This window comes from Hypanus sabinus, unplaced genomic scaffold (assembly GCF_030144855.1).
Source record: "Hypanus sabinus isolate sHypSab1 unplaced genomic scaffold, sHypSab1.hap1 scaffold_61, whole genome shotgun sequence".
NCBI classification, from domain to species: Eukaryota; Metazoa; Chordata; class Chondrichthyes; order Myliobatiformes; family Dasyatidae; genus Hypanus; species Hypanus sabinus.
This window is the reverse complement of record NW_026781466.1, coordinates 910,184-928,628: the sequence shown is the minus strand read 5'-3', so window position 1 is coordinate 928,628 and position 18,445 is coordinate 910,184. Positions and strand designations below refer to the sequence as shown.

The following is an 18,445-nucleotide window of genomic DNA, read 5'->3' as shown; positions in this document are numbered from 1 at the left end:
TGCTTGCTAAATTATGCTTTAAAAAGTCAGATTTGCAAATATTACTCCACTTCTTCCCACTTACAAATTCTCCAGCACCTCTTGCATTGCCACAATACACACAGGTAACACCAGTTTCTATATTGGGCATAAAGATTTCCCCTGAACCCTCCTGACGAATTGAGGGTATATAAAAAATTCATTTTGAACCTGTGTAACCTCTGGCTCAAAGAATAATTGGGAGTGAATAGGAATTTTGAACTGAAGTGAACTCCGTCTTCAGCGTTTAGCTAAGACAGACTCATTACCAGTTCTCTGTGGCTTGCAGAGAGACACATTGAGAGCTGATAAGATTATACATTGTATCCTTGTTGTAAGTAAAGGGAGGAGGACTCACTGATAGGGACAGGAATGAACATCTGTTTGTAATTAAGTCAGGGCCTTGCAAAGGGAATAACTGATAAGGACTGGACAGTCCACTCATCTATAATTAAAACCAAACTCTGTTATCCAAGTAATTAAGTTTTGCATCAGCACACTTAGTGTGTGTGCCAGTTCAAATAACATCTTGCAATATTAACGTATGGGATGTACTATTTATAAGTATATGGCTGTAACCCAAGTCATTCGACTTGTCAGAAGGTGGCAGTGCTCCCCTTTGACAACTGGATCTCAAAACTCCTGCAGGCATTTGAATGCACAATAAACCATGGCGTCGATAAGAAGCTGGTCTCCTGAGTTTTATTCAGATTCAACTTTAACATTTGGCATCATGAACAGGATCCCAATATAGGGAGTGCCAAGCAGACGGGCTGAGTAAGCAGCTGGACCACTCTGGGGACTGCGGAGACCGAAAGGGAGCCCAATAGGTATTTCTCACTCACCGTTAGTTCCTTTGGACGTATGGTGCCTCACTGAAGGCTGATCACATACCTTGACAGGATCAGGAAAGAATTTGTTGGGAGATTTGTATAAGGTAGGCAAAATTTTACTAAGTGGCCAGGTGGCAGACATGCCAGGTAAATTCATCAATTAAGCAGGAGGTGCCAGCCGGGTAAATTTATCTCATTGTTAATCGAGCAGGAAGCTTTGTGCCCAATAAATTACTTAGAGACCATTGGTCAATTGCAGTCGATTGATACAAGTGGGCCAGCAGCAGCCCGACACAATTTGTGTGAGAGTTCTTCAGACAAGGAAAAATATTTGTGAATGTTGAGTGCAGTGCTGAATAAGAAATTGGGGAACGAAATGTGGCCACGAATGGGGGAGGGTGCAGGAGCCTGGGTTATTACCTCATGAGAACAAGCAGTAAATTTGATTTGGATAAAGAACTGAGGAAAGAAGTGGAAATTGTTGAAAAGGGAATGGAAGGAAAAGGCAGTTGTAAAGCAGAACTTTGCTGGCTATGCCACTGGTGGCATAGTGGCTTCAGCGTTGGACTTAGAGGCAAGAGGTCCCGAGTTCGAATCCAGCCGACTCCCTTACACTGTTTCATCTGTGCTGGGTTAGAGCTGGTGAACAAAACAACTCACCCAGCAGAAGGCAATGGCAAACTACTGCTGTAACTTGCCTTGTACATGATTTCCCAACACCACACAGTGGCGTTGAAGGAAATCCTTGGCTAACTGGAAAAAATTCCGTATGTGACATACCTTTAAAGTGGAACAGTATATTATCAGCAAGTTGGAGGAATAATGCATGTGATAAAGGGATAGAGTAGTGGTCACCAACCATTTTAAGCCCATGATCCCCTACCTTGGCCTTACTAAAATGCAAGATCGACCCAGATCAATTAGTTACACGCATGCGCAGGAGGGCAGAAAAGACCGGAAATAAAACCCCACAACCTGGAAGTAGAAATAATGTATAAACACTGGGGCACCCGCCCTTTTTTTGCACCGCAGACCAGTTTAATATTGACAATATTCTTGCGGACCGGCTGACGGGGGATGGGGTGGGTGGGGGTGTGAACCACGATAGGGATACAGCGATACTCGAAGCAGGTTTCTTATGTTCAGTCTATTCCGTAATATCGTTTTCGCGCCTCTCGGCACTTAGCTTCTGTCCCGTGCTGCTCACGTTTTCTCCGCTGAAAAAACTCAACACATTTGCATTTAAGTGCAGGGTGCTTGGATTCGGGGTACCGAAGCAGATTTGAGGGCTTCATTGCCTCATTGGACAGCCTCCTGCCCGCCCTCCACCAGATGCCTTGGCTTGGTTTGGTTGGTCGTGGGTTGGTTGAGAGGACAATGTCAGGGCCGGAGGTCCCTGTGCTGGGGCCGTGGTAGACACAGTCTGGAGAGAGTGACCGACCGAGCAAGGAGTGTGACAGGGCACACGCCCGCCCCCCCTTGTAGGACCTATCAGCCGACAAAAGTTTGTTTCATCAGATCACAGCATGGTAGCTGCTCTGATACCTATGAAACGCTGAGCCCGAATTAGGTCGACGGCGAATATTTTAGCACCAGATTCCCCACGAACATTCAGTGTGCTAAACAGGTTTAGAGGCAGCATTCCAGGCCAGTAGTGACGGCACTTCCCACCGGCCGCCCGAGGCCAACTGGTGATCTCCGGCATGAGAGTGTCACTGCGGTTCGGCGACTGATGTCCTCGCGTGCACTCAAGTTCAACAGTGGGCTGACAGGGAATGAGGAAAGGTGCAGCTGACTCATGTTGTTTCCTCGCGACCCAGTGGTTGGGGACCACTGAAGTATACTGTGTAGTGCGGGGGAGTTACACGCATGTAGAAAAAATGGAACTAAAACCCCACAACCCGGGAACAATCTCTCAACAGTTTCTTCCTTTCTTCCCTTTTCCCAGGATCTACTGGGGAAATCTCAAAAGCAGACTAGTCGATCACAATCAACAGGTTGGCGACCACTAGGATAGAGGTAAGTACTGCAGAAGGAACACCAAAGTTTGGGAGACGTTACAAACAGAGCATGAATGGATGGATGGGCGCCGAAAATGACAGCAGGAAAAACAACGTAAGCAAACCAAGGCCAGTCTACATAGGAGAGAAAGGCAGGAATGTCAGTCTAAAGTTACAACTGATAGGGAAACATGGAATCCCGAACCCATGTCTAGCATATCGACACTGTATGAGTTTTGTGGCCTGCTAAAGCACTTTCTTAGGAGACCAAGCCTTTAATGATGGGAATCTGCCCCCCCCAATTTAATGTCTTACTGCTCCAATGCTTACCAACTAAGTTAGCCAACATCATTAACAAATAATATGGATTGGCCTGACAATGACCAAAATCGAATGCAACGAGCTTTGACATATCATTGGAACTGGGCTTTCGAATGCCTATCAACCCCGAACGGAACTAATATTACAGGTGAATAGAGACTGCCTCTGTCTGTTGATGGAGTAGCACTAATTCTGTGCTGCTCTTAGTTTTCTCTCACGCTCACAGCTTAAATTTTGAATTTCAAATTTTTAATTGCTGATTCTTGAAGGGGAGTGACATGTCTATGTCTACGAGAAGTGGGAAGAATCTGCATGAACCTACTGACAAAGGTAATGAAAAAGGAAAGACATCGAAGGAAAGATCTGATGAAATGCCATCATGGGCTGAAGATATTGTTCGGACACTGAAATCAATTCAAGATCAGAATAAGGCAATTAAAGATCAACTGGAAAAGAATATAATGAAATGAACTTATTTCTGGGAAAACTTAAAGATATGGAAACTCAAGTTACTAATCATGAAGAGGAATTGAAGTTAACTAAGCAAAAACTGTCTGAAACTATAACCTGTTTGGAAAAAAATCGTTAATAAGATTATTGATTTGCAAACTAGGTCTCGCAGAAACAACATACGAATCATTGGATTGCAGTAAGGAGCTGAAAATGGAGACATAATGGTTTACTTTGGTAAGCTCTTTCATGATCTATTTCTGACTATTTCATCACAGCTACTTGCTATTGAAAGAGCACACAGGCTGTCCACTTCGAAATTTAAAGACTCAACCAGATCAAGATGTGTTTTGGCTTGTTTTCATCACTTTAAAATAAAAGATCAAATAATGCGACAGGCAAGAAAACAGAGTTTTCAGATTCAGTGAGTCTGAGCTCCGTTTTTACGAAGATTATCCAAAAGAAGTAATGGAACAAAGAGCAAGATTTGCTTTGGTAATGAAACAAGCATATGATAAGAAACGATTCCTCTCTTTGAGTTACCTGACAAGAATGAAAGGTTTTCCTCCTAATTCTTCCCCATGTACTTTCTTTGACACAAAAGTCGAGCTGGATTTTGTCCAGGCTATACCTGTCACCACCACTGACGTTACTACTGAATGAACTATCTGAAAAGCTGTTTGTTTATCTGTATATTACTCACACTACGAAAAGAAGATATATGAAGGCTATTTGGATATTTCATTGACAGATTAATAAAAGAAGAAAAGAAAACCTGCTCATCATTACATCCTATTGGATTTTTGTTTGGAAAGAACATTTACGGATCAAGTTTGACTGTTTAAATGGTTAATTACATATTTGACTGAGAAAAGAGGACAATAGGATTTGTTCCTTTTATCTAATATTTGGTTTGATTTTTTTTGTTATTTCTTAAATTACTAACTGGTAGTTTTTTTTCTACCAACAGGGTTTCTTTTTATATATTTATCTGGGAGGGTTAAGTTACTATGATTTTACTAATTAATATTTCCATCAATTTAGATCAGTTAAGTATACTATTAACTTTTTTAAATCTGTTTTATTATAGCGCCCTATAACTGAATTTAAAGTTTTCTTAGGGATTTAAAGCTAAACTTAAGATGGGGCTGGCTATTCTCTATAAGAGATTATGTTATTTTGGTTCTTTTACTGTTTAACACATGATAGAATGTAAACACTCTCCTTTGTTGAGACTTTACTGTCTTTCTTGCAAGGTCATTTTATTTATTTTATGTACTGGCTGGGGGGAGGTAGAGATGAGAACAACAGAGTGGCCCATGTCTTTGCATCTATCTTAGTTCACTTGCCTTTTTTTCAGGCTTTTGGGAGGGTGGGTGGGTTTAAAGTTAGGAGTTTTTTTTTCCCCATTGGGTGGTTCCAGAGCATGCGTGTTTTCTATCTGGCTTTATTCTTCATCACTGCCATCTTTGATAATCCCATATTGGTATGTGTTCTGCACATGTATAAAGTAAATTAGAATAAAATTATAGTATGGCAGTTAAATGGATTCATGTAATCATTTGGAATATACGTGGTTGGAATTATCCTATTAAACAAAAAAGACTTAAAATTATTAATCGGTTCCAAACTGATATAATTTTTGCTCAGGAGACGCATAACAAGGCAGGAGATCAAAATAGATTTTTTTGCTGGTGGAATGGAAAACAGCTCCATGCTACTTCTCAGAGCAAAAGTAAGGGTGCGTCTATCTTTATTAAATCTAATATATTTACTCAAGCGGATAATGGTCCTCATTAGGTCAGATTCTAATGGTAGATTTTTAATTGTTAAAGGAGTGATTTGTAATAGAAAGGTTGTTTTGGTTAATTTGTATGGTCCTAATTTAGATGATCCTGCTTTTTAAAAAAAAAAAATATCTGCTTTACTGCCAGATTTAAATGAGTATATGTTGTTAGTGGGTGGGGATTTTAACTGTTGCTTAAATCCTATGACTGATAAGAGCTCAACTAATCAATGACTTCCAAATCATTTTGCATCAGTTATTAACTCTTTTTTGACCAATTTTGTGTTGATCGAATTATGGAGGCATTTACACCCTGATAACAGAGAATATTGTTTTTCTTTCCATGTTTATAAAATATATTCAAGGATTGATTATATTATAGTTGATCCCTGTCTTTTGCCTAATGGTAAAAACTGTGAATATGACACTATTGCTATACCTGAGCATGCGCCTTTGAGTTTGTCCTTTGAATTTGATGATGACATTTTTGGCCGTCCACCATGGCACATGTCTCAGACTTTATTGCAAAGCTCTGACATTATCAGTTTTATCAAAAGCCAGATTAAAGAATTTTTTACTTTTTAATGATATAAGTGGTATGTCTAAATTAATTATATTGGATACATTCAAAGCATTTTTAGGTGGTCAGATTATTTCTTATTCAACTAAACTTAAAAAACAGACTGAAGCAAAATTAGATAAAATTTCAAAACAAATTAAAGATTTAGATAATATCTATGTGACTTACCCTAATATTGACATTTAAAAAAAGGGTGGAACTTCAATCATAATATAACCTATTATTAACGCATTCAATTGAAGTTGATCTATTTAAGTTAAAGACCCAATTTTATATGTTTGGAGATAAAAATAATAAACTACTTGCATCTCAATTAAAATCAGCTGGAGCCAAGAGGCAAATTTTGAAAATTCGTAGAAAAGATGGTACCCTGGCTCGGGATTATGAAGAAATTTATAAGATTTTTCAAGACTTATAATGAACTTTATAAATCTCAATGTCCAGTGGACGCTTCTGAAATGAATGTTGTTGTTTTTTTACAAATGATTGCTTTCCCCAAAATTTCTGTTGAGGATCAAAAAACTCTGGATGCCTAAATTACTGAATCCAGAATTCATAAAGCTATTTTCTCAAGGCAATCTGGTAAGGCCCCGGGACTTGCCGGTTATCCTGTAGAATTTTATAAAAAATTTGGAAAATTGCTTTCTCCGTATATGTTGGAGATGTTTAAAGAATCTTTTGTGAAAAGTGATTTACCCTCTACTTTTTATGAAGCTTCTATTTCTTTAATTCTCAAAAAGAATAAAGAATTCTGATTGTGCCTCATACAGACCTATTTCATTATTGAATGTTGATACTAATATTCACTTAAAGATAATGGCCAATCTGTTGGAGAGTATTTTGGGTAAAATCATTTTTAAAGATCAAACAGGCTTTATAAAGGGTCATTATTCTTTCTCAAATATTCAGAGATTATATAACATTATACATTCACCTTCTTCTAAAACTCCACAAAGCCTTATATCTTTGGATGCTGAAAAAGTATTTGATTAAATTGAATGGAAATATTTATTTAATACTTTAGAAAAAATTGGTTTTGGTATTAATTTTAATAATTGGATAAAAATGATATATAAAGCTCCTATTGCTGTTGTTATCACTAATAACTGTAGGTCTCCTTTTTTTAGCTATCACGGGGGACAAGCCTAGCTTGTCCATTAAGTCCTTTGTTATGTAAATTAAGATTCGAGCCCCTTGCTATTGCTCTTTGTGAAGCCGAAAATATTCATGGGATTTTTGTGAATGAGACCATGCACAAGATCTCTCTTTACACTGATGATTTATTGGTATATATATCCAAGCCTGAATAATCTATTCCTGCTTTGCTAAAATTATATGACTAAATCGGAGACCTTTCAGGATATAAAATAAATTTTAGTAGAAGTGAATTACTTCCTTTAAATGAATCTGTCTCTATATATGATAATATTCCTTTTAAAGTTATGGATTCTTTTAGATATTTAGGGGTTATAATTACTAAAAAAATATCAGGATCTTTATAAAGCCAATTTTCCTCCTTTAGTGGACTTTTTTAGATTTGTTTTTACAAGACTGTTTAATGTCTTTTTCACAGTTAATGGACAAATATGATATCTCTAATACACATTTTTCAGATATTTACAGGTTGGGAATTTTTACATGATTTTTTAACCAATTTACCCCTTGGCCTGCTCTTTAAATTTGGCTTATGCTATTTTTCAGTTTAAACCTTGTCAAAAACAATTAATAGTAATCCTTTATAAACAGTTAATGAACGCTCGCATGTCACCTCATGATAGGGTTCAACGCACCTGGGAAGTACAACTTCAACATTCACTTTCAGATAATCAGTGGAGTAAAATTTATTATTTAGTCAATAATTCACCTATCTGCACATGCCATATCTAAATTCAGTTTAAGATAGTACACAGGGCCCATATGTCCAAAGATAAATTGGTGCATATTTTTTCTAATATAAGCCCTATTTGTGACAGATGTACTGAAGAAGTGGCTACTCTAACTCATATGTTTTGGTCAGGTGCAAGGTTAAACAATTTTTGGAGGGATGTGTTTGGAATATTATCTAAAGTTATAGATGTGGATGTTCAACCTAATCCACTTACAGCAATTTTTGGGATTATTCCAGAAGAAGCAAGCAAAATGTCTGCTTCCGCCCAACAAAATTTTTATATTTATTTCAGAATATTCCTGTTTTTGTTTACTAAGAAGTTTTTTTGATCGGATTGGTTCTATTATTCTATCTTTTATTTGGGATAATAAAAGACCAAGAATTGGTAAATGTCATTTGCAAAAGTTGAAAAAGAATGGTGGTCTCACTTTGCCTAATCTATGAATGTATTATTGGGCTGTTAACGCGGTGTATGTCCTGCTGATTACATTGGGTTGATAGGAATGAACAGCCAACCTGGGTAGACCAGGAACCGAGAGCTGTGAAACAGTTTTATTTAACTTCGTGATTCGGAGTTACCTATACAATTAGCTAACGTTGCTAACGCTGTGAAACAGTTTTATTTAACTTCTTTATTAGGAGTTACCTATACAATTAGCTAACGTTGCTAATTTAAACCTATATCCTGTGGTTAAGCACTCTTTACAAATTTGGATCCAGTTACGCAATTTTTTTAATCTTAAAAAGGTTAAACTTTGTAGTATAATTTATCATAATTACTTTTTTAAACCTTCTTGGAGTGTTGCAATTTTTTTTTACTTTGGAAAAATAAAGGTATTAATTTGTTTTTGGATTTATTTAAAGAAGGCAGATTGATGTCTTTTGAACAATTTGTCGATAAGTATTCTCTCTTATATTCACATTTCTTACAATATCTTCAAGTTCGACATTTTTTACAAAAATATTTAAATAATTTTCCTTACATATTGGAGGCTGATTTGTTAGATACTATTATGAATATGAACCCCTCGTTGAAAGGTTCTATTGGAAGAATTTATAATTTATTATTACAAAGGGATAAGCGTCCTTTACTTCAGATTAAACGGGACTGGGAGAAGGAACTCAATTTCTCTTTTATATGGCAGAATTGGACATGGATTCTGAAGCTGGTTAACTCTTCTTCGATCTGTGCTAGTCATTCACTGATTCAATTTAAAATTGTACATTATTACCATTTGACGAAGGAGAGACTTCCGAAAATATTTCCCAATGTTGACAAGTATTGGGATAGATGTAAAAATGAGATAGCCACACTGACACATGTGTTCTGGTGAAGTTCTATATTAAAACAGTTTTGGAAGTCAGTCTTTTCGACAATTTCTAAAGCACTCAGAATCAACTTACAACCTAATAAATTGACTATGCTTTTTGGAATAATTCCTCAAAATATCCATGGTGTTTGTTACATTGACAGCTAGGAGGGCCACCTTGTTGAAATGGAAGGATATATCAGCTCCTACTTTGTCACAATGGCTCTCTCAGGTGATGCTGTGTCTTGGAGAAAATTAGAAGTCGAACCTTTGTACTTTTATTTGATTTTGAGAACAGATGGGGCTCACCTGTTCATTATTATCATTTCAGTTAACTGATAGATTTCCTCCATGATCTATATGTAAATTTTTTTGATATATCTTTTCTTTCTTTTTGGCGGTTTGATGTTTATTTTTAGAAGCTTTTTGTATGACACACAGCTCCGGGGTTGTACCTCCAATGGGTTTCTTTTTTTTTTCCCCTCACTTTTCATTCTTTTAATTTACAAAATTTTCAATCCTTAAGATAATTTTCTCTTTTATGAGGCATTGTAAGTGTTGTTACTTCAATGCTCTTGTGCTATTTTTGAATAATAATAATAATAAAAAGATATGAAAAGAATATTAAAGGTGAATATGTTCAGTGGGAAGAAGGATGTGAGCAGGCTATATCTGCAGATCAAAAATGGGAACAACCACCTACCACGGGACAGGTGGGGACAACAAACCATTTAGAAATTGACAAGCAAGGATGCTTCCTACCGTGAGTACCACCCCTCAAGAAGAGCCCAATGTAATATTGACATTTGCTGCTATTCCAGTTCCGTTTATGATCGATATGGGGGCACCTACAACCACTCTCAATCGGGAAATAGTATCGGAAAAGGGATTGCAGTTCTCAGACGCAACATTCACTCTGCCTGGGTTTGAAGGCATGGAATGTATGTATTCACATAACCAGCCACTGGTGGCGGAATTCCACGGGAACCATTGTGAGGTTTCATTTACAGTCAGCACCCCGCAGTCGGGGGTGTAATCCAGCAGGGAGAGACTTGTTCTGTCTGTTGGAAGTCGAGATTCTCTGCACAGGCAATAGTGTCACCCTGTGACAGGTGAACAACTGACAGCTTCCCCAATTTCTGACCCCCCCTTGTTGTGGGCACCTAATCTGGACTCCACTGCATTTGAACCCCTTCTGCCAGTGGTCGACCCCTACGTGACTCTGTGCTTTGACCCTACGTGGTGCTCAGCTGAGGAAAGCCAATGTTATGCACCCCTCGAGGGACAGAAGTTCCCGGTCATGGTGATTGGAGAGGTTAAAGGAAAAGTGGGCAGTGCATTACTGGCCGAAGTTCCGGATTTCCTTTGGCGACAGACAGAACTGGTGGTTCCCCATAGCACTGTTAGTGTTTGCCCTGGGTTCAAGCCAAAGTGCCCCAATTTCATTGCCTACACCTTGCTGAAACAAGCCTCCAGCACCGAGGTAGACTGGCAAGACTTGGCTGTGGTCCAACTCCGATACTGGAAGGAGTCTGAGGTGAAGGCGGGACATCTGGTGAGACACACTTTTAATATTGACCGATCCCAAGATGCTGTACCCCATCTCTGAGCAAATTCAGGCCATGAAGTCGGTCGCACCAACTGTCCCCCTGTCCAGATCACTGTGAAAGAAGGACAGATTCCCGTTATGCATTTGGGATTGTACATGACTACGGGGCTCTCTGGGAACGTGGAGATTCCTGACTTCCTCCTGCCACCCCATTAGTAATGCCACCTTTGTAAACAACTTACTCACCGCTCTACAGCTACCTCGAGTTTTGGCTATTATGAAATGTGCAGCCCACACACGCATGTCCGACTGTGTCACTAAACACAATGCTCTAGCAGATCAAACAGTGAAAAGTGCGGCACAATACTCAGTAGTTGCAGCCTCCTCGGGTTCCCGTCAAGCAACCCTCCATGACTAAAGCAGAACGGGTTTGCCAGACATGCGGGAGGTACATAATTTTCAGGGGGACGCCTCTGAGGAAGAGCGCAAACTGTGGTCACAGATGGGATGCCAGAAAGACCCTGACCTAGCTTTTTGGATTACCCCAGCTGGACAGGTTTGTGTTCCTATGCAGTTTTTACCAATATTGGCTGATTATATACATGATTTCCCACCCCTGGGAAAGGAGGGAATGGTTGGTAGCCTGCACCCTGCACAGCGGGTACGAGTCCCTTGACAGGTGGACGTTTTTCTGTCTACAATTTGATTTTATTGAATTACCAATGGCCCACACTTTGTGGTGAAAGTAAACGAAGGGGTATGTAACGAACTAGCTATCAAGCAACAATTCCACTGTGTACACCACCCACGGGCCGCTGGCAGAGTGGAAAGAGCCAATGACACTCTGAAGAGTAAATTGGCCAAACTAACGGCGGAGGCTAGACTCACTTGGTTGAAGGGCCTACTGTTAGCCCTATTCCACAAAGGTTACCCCTTAGGGGAAAGCGGGCCTGTCACCAGTTTAAAACATTTATGGATGGCCCATGAGGATATCCTGGGGACCAAGACCTTGTGCACCATTGCTCCCAGAAAGCCTACCAGCAAAATTAGATATTGGAAGAGATGGGGAAATAAATATGCCAACTAACCAAAATTTTCCAAGTGTTACATTCACAGGTATGACAGGCTTACAAGGAAGAGAACTACCCAGCAGAGAGGAGTGACTATCCCACCATAGAACCTGGGAATTTATCCTGATCAGGAACTGGGACTGAGGGAAAGTTGGACCTCGGTGGAGAGGACCATATGAAGTGTTACTGACCACTCCGATGACTGTGAAACTGAAGGGGCAATACATTGAACAGACTGCAAAGATGTTACTGAAGGAACTAAGTAGAAGGACTCTCTCGGATTAAAGGAAATTGTATTGATTGATAGCGGAGAGTGATGAACCTCTAGGTTTCTTGCCGTGGATTGTCATTTTAAGAGATAGTGCCTGAGTGACGCCAGCCGGCAGCTTTCTGGGGGGGAGAGAGGGGGGGGAGAGAGGGGGGGGAGAGAGGGGGGGGAGAGAGGGGGGGGAGAGAGGGGGGGAGAGAGGGGGGGAGAGAGGGGGGGGAGAGAGGGGGGGAGAGAGGGGGGGGAGAGGGGGGGGAGAGGGGGGGGGAGAGAGGGGGGGAGAGAGGGGGGGAGAGAGGGGGGGAGAGAGGGGGGGAGAGAGGGGGGGAGAGGGGGGGGAGAGAGGGGGGGAGAGAGGGGGGGAGAGAGGGGGGGAGAGAGGGGGGGAGAGAGGGGGGGAGAGAGGGGGGGAGAGAGGGGGGGAGAGAGGGGGGGAGAGAGGGGGGGAGAGAGGGGGGGAGAGAGGGGGGGAGAGAGAGAACACGAACGCACGCTGGAACTATTTGACCACACAGCGTGTTTACACTTCCCAGTTTGTTTCATTGAAGCAAGGATTATTCATCCATTGTATACCGAATGTGTGATTGTCACTTTGTTTGATCCATTGGAGTGGATCTGTTGGTTTGGGAGTATCCTGTGAGGACCACTTGTGCTAACCCTTGCCTGGGAGTGGTAATTCACTTGAAGAGGGTACCCCTGTGATCAATCACTGCTGGTGATAATTCGTATAATCCAAATGGGGATTTGTTGGAGTATCTCGTGGCTACCACTTTTGTTAACCCTTAGCAGGATTCGGGTGTGTTCTGTGGTAAACACTTGTGAGAAGGGATATTCTGTGGTAATCACTGTCGGTAATACTTTGTGTGTTGGATCTGGATTGGGAGTACCTTGAGGAATCTAGCTGTGCGTTAACCCTTGCTTGGGTGGTCATACCCTTTGAAGACTTATCCCTGTGATAAGCTAATTTTGGTGATATTTTGTATGTGGATTTAGAGCAACGATGGACAAGACCTACAGCGACTGTTATCCTGTTTTACCACCGTGGAATTTGAGGAATTCAATGTAGTTGCCTTCTCTCGACATTCACCTTGGATTAAAAATATCTCTCTCGTCATTTACTCCATGGCTTAACTGAACTTTTATGCTTCACCATCTCAAGACTTTAAGCTTGGTACTCCCTGAGCTCAGTGGTTTGGGAGTTATATTTACACATATGTGTACTCATATCACTTTTAACTTTAGATTATTTTGCTTAAGTTGTTATACAAGTAGATACTAATAAAGACAGCGCTTTTAACATCAAAACTAGACTCCAGGTGTTGTCTACAGCTGCTGGTTCATTTAAACCATTACCGGTGCGTAATAGTGGTGTTAGTGTTTATGTCTTTGAGAGAGCTCACCCCAGCATCCAGTTAAGATTTTTCTGTCTCTGTCACACTTATGCCAAATGGGTAGAACTAGGGGCCCTGACAGACACAGTGTTTTGACAGGTGTATCTCAGGCCCCCACCAAACAGAATTTCCTACACTGGGAAACATGCATCGTGGCTGTACTTGCAGGTGCCCAGCAGCGGAGAGGAATAACTGAAACTGAGCGATCTTTGATGATAGTTTTTCTCTCCTATGGAGTGGCCGGGAATTCACAAGAGACAGTCAATTTGGCTACAGCACTTGAGGAGCTGGCCACAATACTGCAGGGGCCCTAACAGAAACACAAGCCCAAGTAACAGAAATACCCACTGAAATGATTGCAATCCGGCAAACAGTCCTACAGAATCGTACGGCTTTAGATTTTATCCCAGCTGAGAAAGGGGGAACCTGTGCTATTATTGACACAGAATGCTGCACCTTTATCCCTGATGTGTCTAATAACACTACACCCCTCTCCGAGCACACTGCCTAGGAGATTGACAGCATCAAGAAAGTAGGGCAGGATTTACACAGGTTTACGGAAGGGTCGAAATGGTGATCTTCGAAGGCCTGTTTGTAATATATGGGGCATGATATTGCATTATGTCCTAATAGTTGTATATATCATTGTTATAGTTACTGTTGAATGCAGTTTTTCCCACTGAGGAGTCAAAGCTGTACTTGGTTGCTTTCTCTGTAAAAAATTACTGTTTTGTTGCTCATGTAATAATCAAAAAGGAGGGAATAATGAAGTATGGTTTAACACTTCGTTAAAAAATAGCAGCCTGTTTTTCTGAAAGAAACTGCTGATGATCAACAGATGTACTAAGCCATGCTGAGCCGTATTTCTTCTTCAGGGTAGCCAGCTAGGTTTTCAGGACACTCATCACCTTGTGTGATCATGCGCAGAGATAGGACAGTTTCAGTCTGTTCTGTGTGTGCAAGCCATTATGACTATTTTGTCATTTGTCTTTAGGGGGTCCAGCCTGTCATGTAGTAAATAACTTTGGTTCCAGCCTGTCTTGTGTGCGGAGTATCTGGATGGATATATCTGTGGTGAAGGGGAATTGTTAGTCAGTTAGTGGATTGGGCGGGAATTCCTGTTGGAGTGGCTAACTGAGTAAGCCCCGGGTACTTAGAATAAAGAGTTTGTACTAATACAGTCTCTGAGTGACTCTCTCCGGATTCGACTTCCACAGAATGGGATTGGTTTCAAAGGGCTGGGCTGCTGGAAGAACAGTACCAGACCTGCAATGATTGCAACTGGGTCTGACAGAGGCATAACTGGTTCTTCAGTCTCACTCCAGCTGTTTCCTACCTTCTCTTGTACAGGTATGTAATGTCTAAAGGACCAGTGTTTGAGGAAATGAGACTCACCAAACTTTCTCCTGACTGAATCACTGGAATCTCCGAGTCAGATGGGTTCTCTCCAGTTGATGCTCTCAATCCTCGGGCTGGTTCACATGTTGCTGTTCCCTCGTCTTCAGTCGTGGGTTTTCTTCCAATAAATCTCTCACTGCAGGTCTAACGTTAACATGAAAGACAATGAAGCACATTAACAATAAAAAGCAGAACCAAACATTTCTGCTTAATGTTACTAAGAACAAAACTCACTGAAATGTAAACGTTGAAGGCAGATATAATGATCTCAGTGAAGAATCTTTTATTGTCCCTCACATGACACAAAAGAATATGGGATAAAAAGGAGCCACCATTCAGTCATGGTAAGACATAAGGTACAGAATTAGGTGATTTGATCCATCTGGTCTGTCCCACCATTTAACCACGGCTGATTTTTATTCCAACACCATATTCCTGCCTTCCTCCTGTAACCCTGAAGCCACTTAGCAATCACAAATATATTAATCTCTGTCATAAATATACCCAAATCGCAGCCTCAACCAACCTCTGTGGAAACAAATTCCACACTTCGGACACCTAATGGCAAAAAAAAATTCGCAACTGAATTTTAACGAGAAGCATCTTTATTCTGAGACTGTGCTGTCAGATCACAGACTCTCCGTCTAATGGAAACATCCTCTCCATGTCCACTGTATCCAGGCTGTTCAGCATTCGGTAGGTTTACTTAACCAAAGCTCGCCTCCACAAACCCCACCGTCCCTCTGAACTCCATCCAGCACAGGTCCAGAACCATCAAATGCTCCTCATACATAAAGCCGATCATTCCTGAGATTATTCATGTGAACCTCATTAGCAACAACTGTACTGAACACATTTCCAGCAATAACAGACAAACTGGTTCCAGGATAATTGACAGGGAAAAGTTCTGCTTTCTTTACTGTTCTACTATCACAGATCGAGTCATTTCCATTTCCAGGTTAAATGTAATAAAAAGAAAGTAGAATTACCAGAAACACTCAGCAGGTAAGGAACAGCTGCGGGGAGGGGAACAAACTTTACAATTCAGGTTAATGACGTTTCGTCAGAATGACTTCAAACATTTAGTTTTTAGTGCAACTTGAGATTCTGCCTGATTTCCACCGAGTGACAGACTGGTGACAGTGAGGGGTCCCCTCACACAGTTTGAACACCAGACTCACGGGTCTATTTCTACTGTTGTAAACACGGAAAAGCCGGTCCGGAGACGTCAGAACACACCGCAGCTACTGAATTAATTATACATACTACTGTATGAAAGATTCAAAAATGACAAAGATAGAAGAAACAACAAGCACTTTGTCATATATACTTTGATCCTCACCAAATTTTTATCAACACACTATAGAGAGTTTCCCATCCGGACACTTCACGCTTTGCATGGTAACTGCGAGGATCTGCAGAGTCCTTTGGATCCAGATCAGTCCTCGGTAAAGCAGGCACTGAAATCAAAGATCCCCACAACCTGGGACGTTCTCCTTTCTCACCCACCCCAGTCCGGGCGAAGACACAACAGCCATAAAGCTCCAATTCAAACGCGAGGAGCCTCAGGAAGCGAGACGAGTTCGGGGAAGTTAATGGGACTCAGTGGTCAAAATCACACCACGTGATCTGGCATCACAAAGCGGAGGGCGGGGCGAATCTACGGCACACAACCTCACGTGACCTGTCGGCCAGACTTTCATTTCAATTCTGCGGAAACAGACAGCCTGGGCTCCTGGTTTGGATCGTTCAATGCAGATTAAGTGAAGTCGACACATTTCTGACGAGCTCATATAGTTGGGAAAACAACTGAATTCCTGGCCCTCAGTTCGGGGCTCACGGCCAACATCGGATCTCCCCGCTCGGGATCGGTCTCAATACTCACCGATGGGAAAGTGATATCTTCGGCCCGCAGACAGTGATCCCAACGGAAGAGACGAAAGTCTTTCCCGAACACACAGCCGACCAACTTCAGCTCTGAGCGGAGAGGATAACACCGTCCAGCCGGAGACTGTGAACATGCGCGAAGAGATTGTTACATCATCGGGAGGCGGGGCCTCTGAAACAGACGCGCGGCATCTGCGGTTAAATGGGAGGGGCAAACGGGATCACGTGTCAGGATTGGTGACACCCCCCCCCACCCCCAGGCAGAGACTCCAGCTACTCATTAGTCTGTGGAAAGAAGCAAACCTGCCGCTCACATCTCATCTCACCATAAATGTATCAGACATTTCAACCCACAGGAAAAATATATCGTCTGTCCGCTCTATCTATTCCTCTCGTAATCTTATAAACGTCAATCCAGTCTCACCCCAGCCTGCGCTGCTCTGGAGAAAACAACACGTTTGCTCATGCCCTCTAATCCAGGCAGGGTCCTGATAAACCTCTTCTGCCCCCTGTCCAAAGCCCCGACATCCTTCCGAGAATGGGGGCGACCAGAACTGTAAGAAACACTCCAGATGCGGTCTAACTAGTTCTATAAAACTGTGTTACGAACTGCAACGTTTTAGAAACGAACCAGCAGCAATAGAGTTCACACTGGTCTGGTTTTGATGTTAAAACCATTCTCTTTATTAGTGTATAGTAACTTAATGAAATAAAGGAAAGTTGACAGTGTTAAGTGTATATATGTGTAAATATAATTCCCAGACTATCGAGCCTGAGGGGACAAAGCTTAGATTCCTGAGATGGTAAAGTAGGAAAGTTCAGTAATACACGGAATGATGGGACAGAGATATTTGTGATCCAGGGTGAAACGTAGAGAAAAGGCCGTTAGTTCAAAATAATCGCCGTCGAAGTTTTTATCAGTTGAATCCGTCCACATACGAGTTATCAGCGAAAGTGACCTGTCACAGGAATACCGTTTTCCAGGGGTTACCACACAACACACCCAGGCAAGGGTTAACACAAGATATTCCACAACCCACTCCTATTGATTATACGAAGTGACAGCCACACACATTCGTTGTGTTTCCGTGTACCGATGATCAACCCACTCTTGTGGGCACAGGAGAGTTCCAAGCCTCAGCTGCGACTAACTGAAGGGATCAGTTTTTCCAGTCTCTCTCTCTCTCTCTTTACACTGGCCGACTGCCTGTCTGCAGATCGCTCTCTCTCTCTCTGATGGTTCAGTCCTCAGTCAGCGCTGTCAGCCTGTGACTGACGTCATAGTCCCGCCTCCTTGGAGTCTGAGATCCCTCTGATCATCGACACTGTTCAGGGTTTTGCATTTAACAGTGTACTGTCGCATACATTCGACCTACCGAGCTGCCAAGATGATCATCACTAATCAAATCTCACTGAGATTTCTCAGGTCCTGTTGAATTTATTGACAAGTGCACCAATACGGGAAGGTACAGGTATAGAGAAACATTGACTTATGGCAGCATCACAAGCAAATACATTCAGATAACACACGGAACAAAAGTTATACGATTCTCTGTCAGTAACAATCTGTTAATATGTTTTAAGTCATTAGCGATATATAAAATACATTGTGTCATGACAAATATTAAAATGTGCATTTTGTCTCAATAACAGACATGGAAATGTTGAATTTGGTCCCTGTCTCCATTCCTCCTGT

General features: G+C 41.5%; 1 protein-coding gene across 2 annotated transcripts in view; it reads right to left on the bottom strand.

The window, feature by feature from the left end:
• Positions 1–16,878, bottom strand: part of LOC132389607 (zinc finger protein 235-like) — a 106,575-nt gene extending 89,697 nt beyond the window's left edge. The window contains exons 1-2 of one of the 2 annotated variants that reach the window (XM_059962100.1): positions 16,748–16,878; positions 14,860–15,006 (exon numbers count right to left, since the gene is read on the bottom strand). The gene's annotated coding sequence lies outside the window, so the exon portion shown is untranslated. The remainder of the gene's footprint in view (positions 1–14,859; positions 15,007–16,747) is intronic. The other variant, XM_059962097.1, reaches the window with a different exon arrangement.
• Positions 16,879–18,445: the final 1,567 nt, after the last annotated feature.